The 12562-nt window shown below is 36.7% G+C and overlaps 1 long non-coding RNA gene across 1 annotated transcript; it reads left to right on the forward strand.

Moving 5' to 3' along the window:
• The first annotated feature begins 10722 nt into the window (after positions 1 to 10722).
• Positions 10723 to 11916, forward strand: LOC122040936. The gene is made up of 3 exons (XR_006128753.1): positions 10723 to 11266; positions 11326 to 11449; positions 11856 to 11916. It is a non-coding gene; the product is annotated as an uncharacterized LOC122040936 (long non-coding RNA).
• The last annotated feature ends 646 nt before the right edge of the window (positions 11917 to 12562 follow it).

The following is a 12562-nucleotide window of genomic DNA, read 5'->3' on the forward strand; positions in this document are numbered from 1 at the left end:
GTCGGATGTGGTTTAGTAACAATGGAGGAACGCCGCCAATGCTCTCTAGTCGGAAGGGAATCACAAATCTGAGGGAACGCCCAACAGATCCGTGGAAGCAGAGTATCGCTGGAAGCAAAATCGCGCCGGAGGGAACGCCCACCGAAGGCTCCAGATGATCGGAATCCAGTTGCCGTGAAGCTCTTCACTGATGTCGAAGCTTGAGAGATCATCGAAGAAGGAATCGGGGTCGGAACTCGCTGGAGAAGAACAGACGATGCAAAGCTGTGTGGAGGAGTCGACGAAGCACGAAGCTACTGTAGCTTCCCTTTTAAATCTGATCTAGATCTGAACAGACGGCTGAAATTGATTTGTAGCTTGATCAACGGTGGAAAGTCACTTAAAATCCGATCTGAAGGTGTTGATCTTAATCTAGCGTCTGGATCTACTCTCTCTTAGGTCGGATAGACAAGATATTCAATGGATGACTCAGATCTCTCTGATCTTTGATGAACGGTCCATAATGCTCCGCAGCTTAATCTTCTCGTTTAAACTCCGATTCGAGCACAAATTCGGTTCGAATAGATCCACATTCAAGATCCTTTGATGCATACAAAATAAGAATAAAATATTAGTATCAAATAACACAAAAATAAGATAATTTACAATTAAGTCCAAGTATAAAAACAATGCATGAAATGTGATGCATATATAGGTTTCATCTATGAATATATCATCAAACCATGCATGTATGAATCAAAATGATACAGTAAAATTATGGTTATCAAATCCCCCACATTTAATCTTGAACGTCCCGTGCAAGTAAAGAAAACCAAAAAAATCATCTCCACACAAATTCCCTAGTAATATCTTAAAGATAGTAAAAGGAATTTAACTAAGACCATCTAAAGATCGCAAACAATCATGAATATAATCCAAACAAAAATCAGTAGGTATAGTAGTTTCAATCCAATTCAAAAATTAAGCAAGATGCAATCTCACAAGGGATTTACCTATTCTATCTCTCACACTCAAACATGTATAAGTGGAGCTCACTCAATGCAACTCACAACATTTCACTACCATAAGTTTGCTTATTTTCTAATTCTCCACCACTATAAGACATAGCATACATGAATCAAAAGGATTTATCAACAAGAATTGAAATGAAAGCAAGAAGAACAATTAAAGTGAATGAAATAGGCAAAAGAAAAGAATTCAATGAAAAATTGAGAAGATAAGAGTATTGGAGGAATATACTTGATGAGTTGATCCATTTTGATGTTAAAAGAGATGAATATCATTTGTCATTACCACTTCAAAGTATCAAGCTAACCTCTCCTTCAATTTGATGAGAATTCAAGATTCTTGATACTCTATCTCCACACTTGATACTCTCTTGATTTGCCAAAATAAAAATTTCTTCACTATTTTTTTTTTCACTTGAATTCCATCACTTTTAAACTCAAAAATAATCTCAAATCACCTCATGGAGAAGAGCTTCCTCCCCCACACTTAAAGTATTGTCCGTCTCGGACAATTAAACATAACATGTACCCATGCTATTGCCACTTTTCCATCTTCTTCTTTACTGTTTTGCTATCCTAACAGCCAATGTACCATATCCAATTGACCTCCCAAAGATTTACTTCTGTTTTTAGCAAAAGTATCAAATCAGATAACTGACTTTAAGGTTTCAATTTCAGCATTTAAGAAATATACTTTTTATACACTCTAATTCAATCTATCCTCCGAAAGACAATCCATTTGAATCCCTACTAAACAATCCAACATACTGATTTCAGCACTGTAATGCAGCTGGAAAAATCAGCAACTTCAACAATCTACAGTTCCAGTAAAATCAGATTTAAAGCAATTAAAAAATCTTCACCATTGCACCAATTCAGTCACTCCCAGCAGTTGCAAGAAAGCTTTTAGGTCTGAATTCATCCTTATAATTCCTAATTCAAAAACAAAATCGGAAATCTATATTGTTAAAACTCATTACTGAAATTCTCAAGTTACAGAATTGAAGCTTTAAAGTCACTTCAATATGAAATAAGGCATCCTTTAACACAAACTTGATATTAGAAAAGATTCAAACTGTTTCTGGTTAGAAATGGCTTGAATGTTTGGCACAACAACAAAGTCACAGTTTTGAACATTCAAAGTTACAATGAATTCTGTTTCATTGCAATTCAGTTCTGAACATTCAATTAGTTTGCTAAATAAGCTTGGATTCTGAAATTACTGCACATATGCAAGAAGCAAAGCACATTTTATGTCACAATGTAGCTCCGAAAATCAAAGTTCTGCACAACATTGATACCATCAACAGCAACAATCAGAATTCCAGCCTCTCAATTCTATTCATGAAGATTTCCAGAATTAAGCAATCTGAAATTGTGCTAAAGATTTCATCTCACAAAGAAGTATAGTGCTAATTGCTGTATAGGACTTTCAGTTTGATTCATCAAGAATTCAGCCTCTCCTGCAGCTTGATTACAGAATTTAACCTTCAATCAACACATCTCCAAAACCAGTAATTCAAATCTTTATCTGCATTCACAATTTTTCGGAGTTTATCTACTGCAGAAACCAGCTGAAACATTTCAAAAATTCAGACCCTAGTCTTAAGTTTCGGAATTGTTACATAATTAGTTTGGAAAAAGGAATCATTTGGCACTGACTTGCTCATTTCCTGAATATTTCTCACTATAGCAACTAATAGCATTCTTCAGTCCCAGAAATAATTTCTACTTCAGGATTCTATACTACATCAGCAGTCAATGATTTAAACACTCATCACAAATAGATTTAAAATTTCCATACAGGCTTTAGAATCTAATTCAAAATATTGCAGGTTCTGAATTTTGTTCCTCAGCATTATGTATTACTGATCCAGCTCTTCAGGTTCTTTGCAACTTATGAATTCATATCTCAATTAAAATTCATATTTCGGTCAGAAGTAACATGAACATTTGCTTCAAACAAATTTAAGATGCCAAGTTGCAGAATTTCCTGAATTTTTGTCAATTTCTGTTTCCTACTTATGCTCCATATTTCTTCTTTGTCTCCACAATAGCTCACTGATGACAACTATACTTCTATGACCCGCTAATTTCGAGATGCATCTCAAATATAAAAATTCTCATATGACACAAAAACAATGTTGTTAGTCTGAAATCATAATACAGTTTGTGGCCAACAGATTGTTTCAGATTCTTGTTTCTTTCATACCTCTACTTTTCCAATTCAAGCAGCCTGAATCAATGGAGTTTCCACTTCTTACAATGGTCGGAACCCCTCTGTTTTTGTTTTCTCTTTTCCTTTTCCTATTCTTTCATAACTGAAACAACCAAGAAACTTGATTAAGAACCTTAAATCCAGCAAGAACTCAGATCATTACAACTTTTCCTGATCAACAAATGAATTTAAAGGTTGGCACAAATTCATTACTGCACTTCATTAATTCCAGAAATAACAAAGGATTCACTTCTCCATCTGTAATTCAACAACAATATTTCAGAACACCATTTGATCCAACTATAGCTTTTGATATCAGATTCCAGCTTATCAAGTAAACAATTCTGATACCATTCAGCATTTGATTGTTTAGTATATCAATCCTATGAGGTAACAACTTAGATGGAATTCAAAGTAATCCCAACTTGTATCAGAATTTCAGGACAATTGCAAAATTTAATGTCTGATGATACCTTCCTAATTGGTGAAGTTCCAAATCAAACTTCATACACTTGCAAAAAGTTATTTAGATAAAGAAATCACCATTTCTTGCTTGATTTGCAATGATATTCAGTTGCAGCTTCTGAATTTCAGCTCCAGCACTTCAATTCAGTTGTATTTTTCATATTTTCAGGATTTTGATTGATTCAAGAAAAACCATTTGTCAATGAGTGAGCAAGAATTTAGCTTGAATCTTTCACTAATTAGGGAATTGCACAAGAACTTGGCACAAACTGCACTGACACTCATTTTGTAGACTTCTTGCTGCTGTAAAAGTCCACTGCTGTAACTTCAACAACTTCCATAATCCAGTTCTTGGTCAGCTTCTAGAGATTCAATTCTTGGTCAGCTTCTAGGGATTCAATTTTCATCTCAAAACTTCTTCAACTGCAAGGATAAAAATAGAATTCCATAGCTTAGTTTGATGAGAAGGCTGTCCAGAGATTTTGATACCAACTTGACAAACTGCAGACTTGGTTTCCAGTTTCATTTCCTACACAGAACAAGACTGTACTTGAGCTCATGACTCTGGTTTGCTCTTGGATACTAATGGGTAGACAACCAAGATTATTTCAGCTATCCAGCAACTCCAAGAATTCAACCAATTCAGAAACCAAATCTGTATTCGGAAATCAGAATGCTAAAGCTGAAAACAACAACTCCACAAACTAAATTCAGAATACATGGTTGGATTCAGGAATTTGTAGCTCAGTTCTTAGTTTTAGAGTCAGAAATGTAGAGAGATCCTAGCTGGATTCATGAAAATTTAGGCTTGAAAACAAAATTAATCTTGGTTAGCTAGGATAGCACACTCATTTCGTGTGTTTTCAAATCCATACAAAATCTATGTCCAGCAGTTTTCATTTCTATTACAGTTTCAGATCTTTAGATCTTCTAAATTTAAATTCCTAAGAACTTCAAGACTTTTGAGTGAATGAAGGATGGTTTGCTGAAGGATTTAACAAAATTTCAGCAGCTTCTAGCTCCTTACAGATTTGCAACAGCACAATTTCAGAATTCTGAAATTACTAGTTTCAGTTTCTGCATTTCAGCAATTTTTTAGTCATTTCTATCCTTCTGAACTAACTCCCTATAATAGCTTCTAAAATTGTTTCTTCATCTGTAGATAGAACACATTACTAGTTAAACTAGAAAACCCCTTTAGTTATGATTCAGATCCCATGAATTAATTCCAAAAGTATTTGCACCAATCTGATTCCAGCTTCTTTCTCTATACTGCTTTTAGTATCAATTACTACCCTTTCTTTCCTTATTTTCAGATTCAATGATACTGTCTTCAAGTGCTTAATAAGTAAAATGGTGCTCACTAATTCAATTCTGAATTTTAACCGTAATGGTCAAATAACTAGCAAATCAGCATCACTGTTTTCCAGTTTTCCTCATTGTTTGAGCAACTTGATACTTCAAGACTCTGTAAAATTCAGTTTGAAAAGAAACATGGAATGAGATGAGAAACATTTTTCACATAAAGTGCAGGATCTTCACTAACTTTCTCAATAAATTGAGAACTGGTTATAATAGATTGATACAACTCTCAAGCTAAATCCTATTGTTTTGCTGTTGTCTTTACTACATTTACTCCTATCCTGGCAGCAATCATTCTCCTTGTCTTCATTTGTTCCATTTCAAAGTTTAGATTACAATCCTTGAATTAAGTATCACTTCACAACTTGAAATTCATCACCGTCTGCCTTCATTTCTGCCTCTACAACTTGAAATCAGAATCTGATTTGTTAAGACATTTCATCTAAAATCTCAGCTTTTGTGAATCTAATCATGACAACTTAGTATCTGATTTCCCACATAATAATGATGCATTACACTACTTCTTCCAAAGCTTTGAATCAATTGAAAATAGACTTCATAGAGAAAATTGGAATATCAAATGATCAATTAAAGAACAAATTCTGCACTCAAAATGCCCACTGATCAGTTTCTGAAATTTCAGAACTTGTATTCCTGCACCTCAAAGCAATGTTTAAATTTCTGCAATTCTGTTCCAGATTTTTTTAAGGATTAATGATAAACAAATTCCCTAAAAGCTATAGCACAGCTCTTGGACAGCAACACCATCAGAATAGTCAGATTCTAGTTTCTTCAACATATGTCTCCTAGAGTCTTGAATGTATCAACATAGTATCATGTCTCAAAATTCAAAACCATTGGAGCTTACTCTTTGACATTATAAACTCAAGATATGGATACATTTAGCATACAATCTAAAGAGTACTTAATTCATAACAGCATTCTTCCAAAACTCCATCATTGGCTTGAATTTTCCCAACCATTAACAAGTGCATCTAAAAATTCAAAAACACTACACACCTCCCCCACACTTAATCCTTTATCATCTTGTAAAATCTAACTCATCAAATATTTCAACCAAAGCTCTCAATTAAAGAATGACAAGAAAAGATGATCAAGGATTAAAGTGCTAGATGAGAATGTTTAAAGAAAATTGTGAGGAAAGAAATTAGAATTTATGAAGGAACAAAAAAAAAAGACAAATATCCTTCATCTCCATGCACACATATGCTATTATGACTTTGAAAAGAAACTAAGCAAGTTCTAGAGTTTCAATTGCTATGAGTGCATGTCACACAAAAATATAATAGTGATTAGGCTTAGCGTGGTCCTCTCTAGGTAATTTTTTAATGCAATCAAGCTCAATTAATCAAAATGGAATTTACCACCATTTTAACCAATATCATGTAAGTAGAAATCCAATCATGTCACATGACCTAAAATTGATGATCAAATTTAAGACACTTTTACCATCTTAAAAATATTACTAGAAAAATTCATGGAGAATTTTATTCGAAATTGAAATGCTATGTATACTAAACAAAATGCAATGTATGGAAACAAAATGCAAATGTAAAATATGAAACTATGGACAGTAGCACACAAAGAATTTATTAACAAAGCATGAATTAAAATGCAAAAGAAACAAAATTGAAACCAACTCCCCTTTCATTTCCCGGTGGTTGAAGAAGGTTCAAAAGGAGTATCCATGCCGGTAGTGGAGTAATCATGGTTCCACTCAAATTCTTCTTATTAATCATTTTTCCTTTCACCATTCTTTATGGAGGTCGAAGGCGGTTCAGTGTAAGCATTCACTCCGGAAGCTTATGTTCTCCTACAACATCAATCAAAGAAAACACCTCCTACACGCATGTGGGAAAAGAAGAAAATAGGAGAATATTAGTGTGGGTAGAAAATATATCGAGAAATGAATCACATCTAATAAAATCAATGAATGGTACCTCTATTAAATTTTCTAAAAAATCACAAAAAATACTCACCTTGTCATCTTGAAAGGTACCTAAAGTGGTGATTGTTACCTCTTTCCACCAAGTAAATGCTCAGACTCTAGTTATGATAAGTGTATAACTTCATGTAGTGATTCTTGGGTGCTTGGCTCCATAGCACAAGTCCCTACACTTACATCCTCTATTCTTGGTGATTCTTGGGGTAATGCTTCCAGTAAGCAATCCCCTACACTTAAATTATCTTCAATAACAATACCTATCTAAAGCAACACTATTAGTAGAATCAGAAATTTGAACAACTACATCATCATCACAAATAATACTAGAAAATTCTTGTGAAGAAATGGAAGTAGGGTCAGGCCCGACAGAATCTCTACTATCCATCTCCTCGTTGGAGTTTTGTGTTTGCAAATGATTGATGGATAATGAAATTTGATCTAACTAACTCTATATGTTCTATATCCTTGCAAATTGTTGCTCTTGATGCTCTCTCATTTGTTGCATAAGTTCATTGAATTTCCAAATTGACTTTGCAAATTGTCCTTGTACATCCTCATATTCCGCTGCTCCATAGGTAGGTAGTACTGAGATTCAAACTGATAGAACTGAGTCTGAGGCTGATCGTAATAACTCTCCCTCTAATCTCCAAAATGCTGATAATATGGATCCATGAAAGGAATTTCCTATTCTTACACTGACAATTAGCAAATAAAATTAGAAGACTCAGGAACATATAAAATCAAATACATGGATATATGAACATAAAAGCAATCAAAACAACAAAATTTTAAAGTTTTCCAAAATAATGAACAATCCTAAGATTATCAAACACCGTATCCCCGGCAACGGCGCCAAAATTTGATAAGCCAAAAAATTGAGTGTCACGAATAGGCTTATCAAATTAACAAATGATTTCCACCGAACCCCTTAACTACACAATGATGTTGTAATAACAAGCCCAGGATCAATCTCTCGAGGAACTACGGGTATGATGTAATCTTAGGATCATATGTTATTTCTATTTTTGGGGTTTTAATATAAAAATGGGGGGGGGGGGGGGTTAAGCTTTGAATCTAAATCTAAATAAATGAAAAGCAAGCGGATAAGAAACTAATCTAAATCAATAGTAAAATCTAACTAAGTATCTCCGATTAATCCATACGCATCGTCACACTACATAATGAATTCATCATTAATACCGTTAACTCTAAATATGAAATAGCGAGACAGAAATAAATCCAACCTATAGCATACTTTAAACCCTAACTTAATTCTAACCAACTTAACAATTAACCAAGCACAAATTAAACACAAATTAAGATTCAACAAGGTAATGAAATGCTAAATTACTTGCATAAAAACATAACAAACATAAAAGGAATCTGTTCTAAGCTATAAAACAGTAACAAAATGAAATAAAATGGTAAACCGATCCAATTTCACAACCAATCTAACAATCTTCACACTCTTGCCGTCACACAAGAGGCCGGAGACGAGAACGCCCAACTCCGGTTATCAACGAAGAATCTCAGCGGCAAATCAGCTCCAGGTATGCTCAATATCGCCGGAGGAATGCCCCCGACAAGCTGGAAACACCCCAAAACCAATACCTGGCCTGAAAGATGGATTTCTGCAGCCCACAAACTCTGAATCTGGAATGAAGCTATGGATGATGGATTGTCGTCGGATGCGGTTTAGTAGCAATGGAGGAACGCCGCCAATGCTCTCTAGTCGGAAGGGAATCACAAATCTGAGGGAATGCCCAACAGATCCGTGGAAGCAGAGTATCGTCGGAAGCAAAATCGTGTCGGAGGGAATGCCCACCGAAGGCTCCAGATGATCGGAATCCACTTGCCGTGAAGCTCTTCACTGATGTCGAAGCTTGAGAGATGATCAGAGAAGGGGTCGGAACTCACTAGAGAAGAACGCGTGACACAAAGTTGTGCGGAGGAGTCGACGAAGCACGAAGCTACTGTAGCTTCTCTTTTAAATCTGATACAGATCTGAACGGACGCCTAAAATTGAATTGGAGCTTGATCAACGGTGGAAAGTCACTTAAAATCTTATCTGAAGGTGCTGATCTTAAGCTAGGGTCTGGATCTACTCTCCCTTAGGTCGGATGGACTAGATCTTTAACGGATGGCTCAGATCTGTAACACCCATGAAATCTAGTAGTTATATATATGTGAGTATCCTTTTTTTTTTGTAGAATAAAAAAGGGAGATAGAACCAAAAAGATATAAAAAGAAAAGAGGTGAGGTCAAGGATTGAACCTTGAACCTTTTAATTAAATGGCAAACTTTAGGAGTTATGGAATGACCAATAGGCCATCATGAATTATTGTTGAAAGGGGGATGGAAATTTTAGATAAAGTAAGAGTATGGTTAAGAGAAGGAAACAAGAAAATATCATGTAGCTTTCTTCCTCCTTCTCTTGATTAAGAAAAGAACAAGCAAAAGACAAATTGTCTTTCCCTTCTTTCTTCCTTTCATTTTTCGTGAGGATGAAGGAGGAGATGGGATTAGAAGAATTAAGGGGATGAATGGGGACATGTTTCTCATTAGGGAAAAATATAAATGAGTTAAGGAGAAAGGGAAGGCAAAGTTCATCTTTGCTTCTTCCTCCCACTTAGCATAAGGAGGAAAGAAAGAAAGGGATTTCATTTTTCTTCCTTCTTTTTCCTCTTCCTCACCATTGCCGAAACCTAAAGCTCTCCCTCTCCTAATTCCGAAATCCACCTAAGGTTTTTCTTCCTAAGAATACTAATCCACAAGAAGGAGACTTCAAGATCTACCCCTTCCAAGCAAGAGAAGAAAAAGGGAGTGCTAGAAGGAGAAGCTCTCTTCTTCCTCCTCACAAGGGTACCATTTTCTTTAGGAACCACAAGCGAAAGGATGTGAGTATTCCCTCACCTGTGGCACAAGTAGCTCATGGTTTTCCATAAATTTAAATGGCTTAAAATCCTAGGAAGGTTCTTGCAACTTTCGGCCATGCCAAGTTTAAAAGCTTAGGAAAGTTTAAACTCAAATCTAACATGTTTATGATCTTTCTTATGACATGATATGAATATTTCCTTGGTGTTTCATGCTTGTATGTTACTTAGAATGAGATGAACCCCACCTTAGGGTTTCGACCATGAGGAGACTAAATGCCTAGGAAAGCTTAAACTCAAATCTAACATGTTTATGATCTTTCTTATGACATGATATGAATATTTCCTTGGTGTTTCATGCTTGTATGTTACTTAGAATGAGATGAACCCCACCTTAGGGTTTTGGCCATGAGGAGACTAAATGCCTAGGAAAGCTTAAACTCAAATCTAACATGTTTAAGATCTTTCTTATGACATGATATGAATATTTCCTTGGTGTTTCATGCTTGTATGTTACTTAGAATGAGATGAACCCCACCTTAGGGTTTCGGCCATGAGGAGACTAAATGCCTAGGAAAGCTTAAACTCAAATCTAACATGTTTATGATCTTTCTTATGACATGATATGAATATTTCCTGTAAAATACCGAAAAATAGAGAATAATAATAAGGGAATTTTTCAGAATTTTTGGAAATTTTTCAGGAATTTTTCGGAGCTCGTACGGACGAGTTAACGGAGATAAAAATGGGGCCCGGAAAAGCCTGTTTAGGCTACCCCATTTTAACGAGGAAAAGTTTTCTTTTCCTTTTTATTTCTTTTTCTTCTTTTCTTATTTCTTTTCTTTATTTTCCTCGCCGTTTCCCTCTTCCCCGAGACCTTCTCCTCCCTCGCGCCCACAAACCTTCTGCCCTAACCGGCCACGGCGGCTTTCCTCCTCTCCCTCGCGTGCATAAGGCCGGGATCAAGAGAAGACGGTGTTCTCTTCTCCCTCTCCGCAGCCGACGCCTTCTTCTTACTATTTTCCCCAGCGCCGGCGACGATCTGTCACTGCCGATCCACTGTCGCCTTCCATCTTCCTCGTGTCTTCCTCGCCGACCGCGGCCATGCCCTAATTGGCTGAGCCGTTTCTCCTCAGCCCTAGTTCTTCGGCCGATTCCTCCTCCCCTCTGGGCTCACGACACCGCCGACCTTCCTTTTTGCCCTAGCCGACGCTGTGCTCTAGTTTGTGTTCACCGCCGAGACTCCTCTCTGCCCTAGCCGAGCCCTAGGTACCGAGTTCTTTCTTCCCTTGTCACGCTGCCCTCTTCATCTTCTGCCGACGCCATCTGTGCCTAAATCCCCTCTGCCCTAGTTCCTTACTGCTGAGCCAACAAGGTGAGTGGGTTGTAACACTTGGTTGCACTCTTGATTTCCCCTTCTGACCTAATCTGCAGGTGTAGGGTTTAGCGGATCACTGATTACGAGGGTAATCTTGTGCTGTTGATTGTTCTTGGGTCCGGCAGCCACTTTCCAGCAGCTATTTCTTTTGGCAGCAACCAGTTTTAGCTATGATTTGAGGTAAGGATTAGGTGTATTTGAATACTTGTTGCAGAGCATGTTTTGAATTGGAGGATTTGGTTAGATGATCATGCGAATCTAGGTAAGGAACATGATTATGATACATGTTGTTTTAGGTACGTTTTGATACATGGTAAATTATAGTTCATGTTTCAAATTTGATATTAGTTAGGTATGATTATTTTGTTGTAAATAAATTATACTCGATGGTTGTGTTGATTAGGGTTAAGGAACTATCCCTAGGGGACCCACTGATTTTATTTAATTAGGGTTCGTTAATTGTGTTGGGTTGATTAGGTTTATGTGTTTTTGGAATTAGGGTTTTTGCCCTAATTTAGGGTTAAAGAACTTATTTAGCTATTTATAGGAATTTAGCTAAATAATTGTATATATGTTGGTGACACAGGACTTGACGCGAGACGAGTATCTCGGAGTCAGATTTGGACCAGTTTGGACTTTTCGATTGGAGGCGGGTACTTTTGAGTTATTGTCTTTGATATGCATAGTAATGAAATTAACAAGTTGCATTAATTATGTTCCTCATTTGTTTCGATTAATCACTACCCGATTACCTGTTACCTGCTTGATTGATTGTTTGTTTTGCATTTCGTGTGGTTATGTACCTGATTACACATGCTCATAGGGGTAGTGATATAACCATGTTTCACCATGTTCAGGACCTAAGTTTGATACCTTATTTGATCAGTGTACTTTGATATGATTTGTTCACTATGGTGCACATCATTATATGTCCATAGATTTGGTTCAGTATATTACCATGCTTAGTGTCATGCACCATTCGCATGATTGCATGTTGTGTGATAGATTGCTCCATTATTGTCGATCACATTACCAGTTTCATTACTGTTCGGTGCTCCGTTGTGACGCTCATGGGTAGCATGACGTAGCGTGGTAGCACGTCAGTTTGCTCTTCCGGTGCTCCGTTGGTCCGCTCAGGGGTAGTGTGACGCAGCATGTAGCACGTTAGAGATCCCTCCCCGTCATAGTGTACCGGGAGATGAGAGCATTGCGCTCCCCCATTTATGATTTGGGGTAGGAGTATGTGTGTACTCCGACAGCATCCCGTCCACTCGGTCACTCATCAGGAGTAAT

Source organism: Zingiber officinale, chromosome 2A (genome assembly GCF_018446385.1).
Source record: "Zingiber officinale cultivar Zhangliang chromosome 2A, Zo_v1.1, whole genome shotgun sequence".
Classification (NCBI taxonomy): domain Eukaryota; kingdom Viridiplantae; phylum Streptophyta; class Magnoliopsida; order Zingiberales; family Zingiberaceae; genus Zingiber; species Zingiber officinale.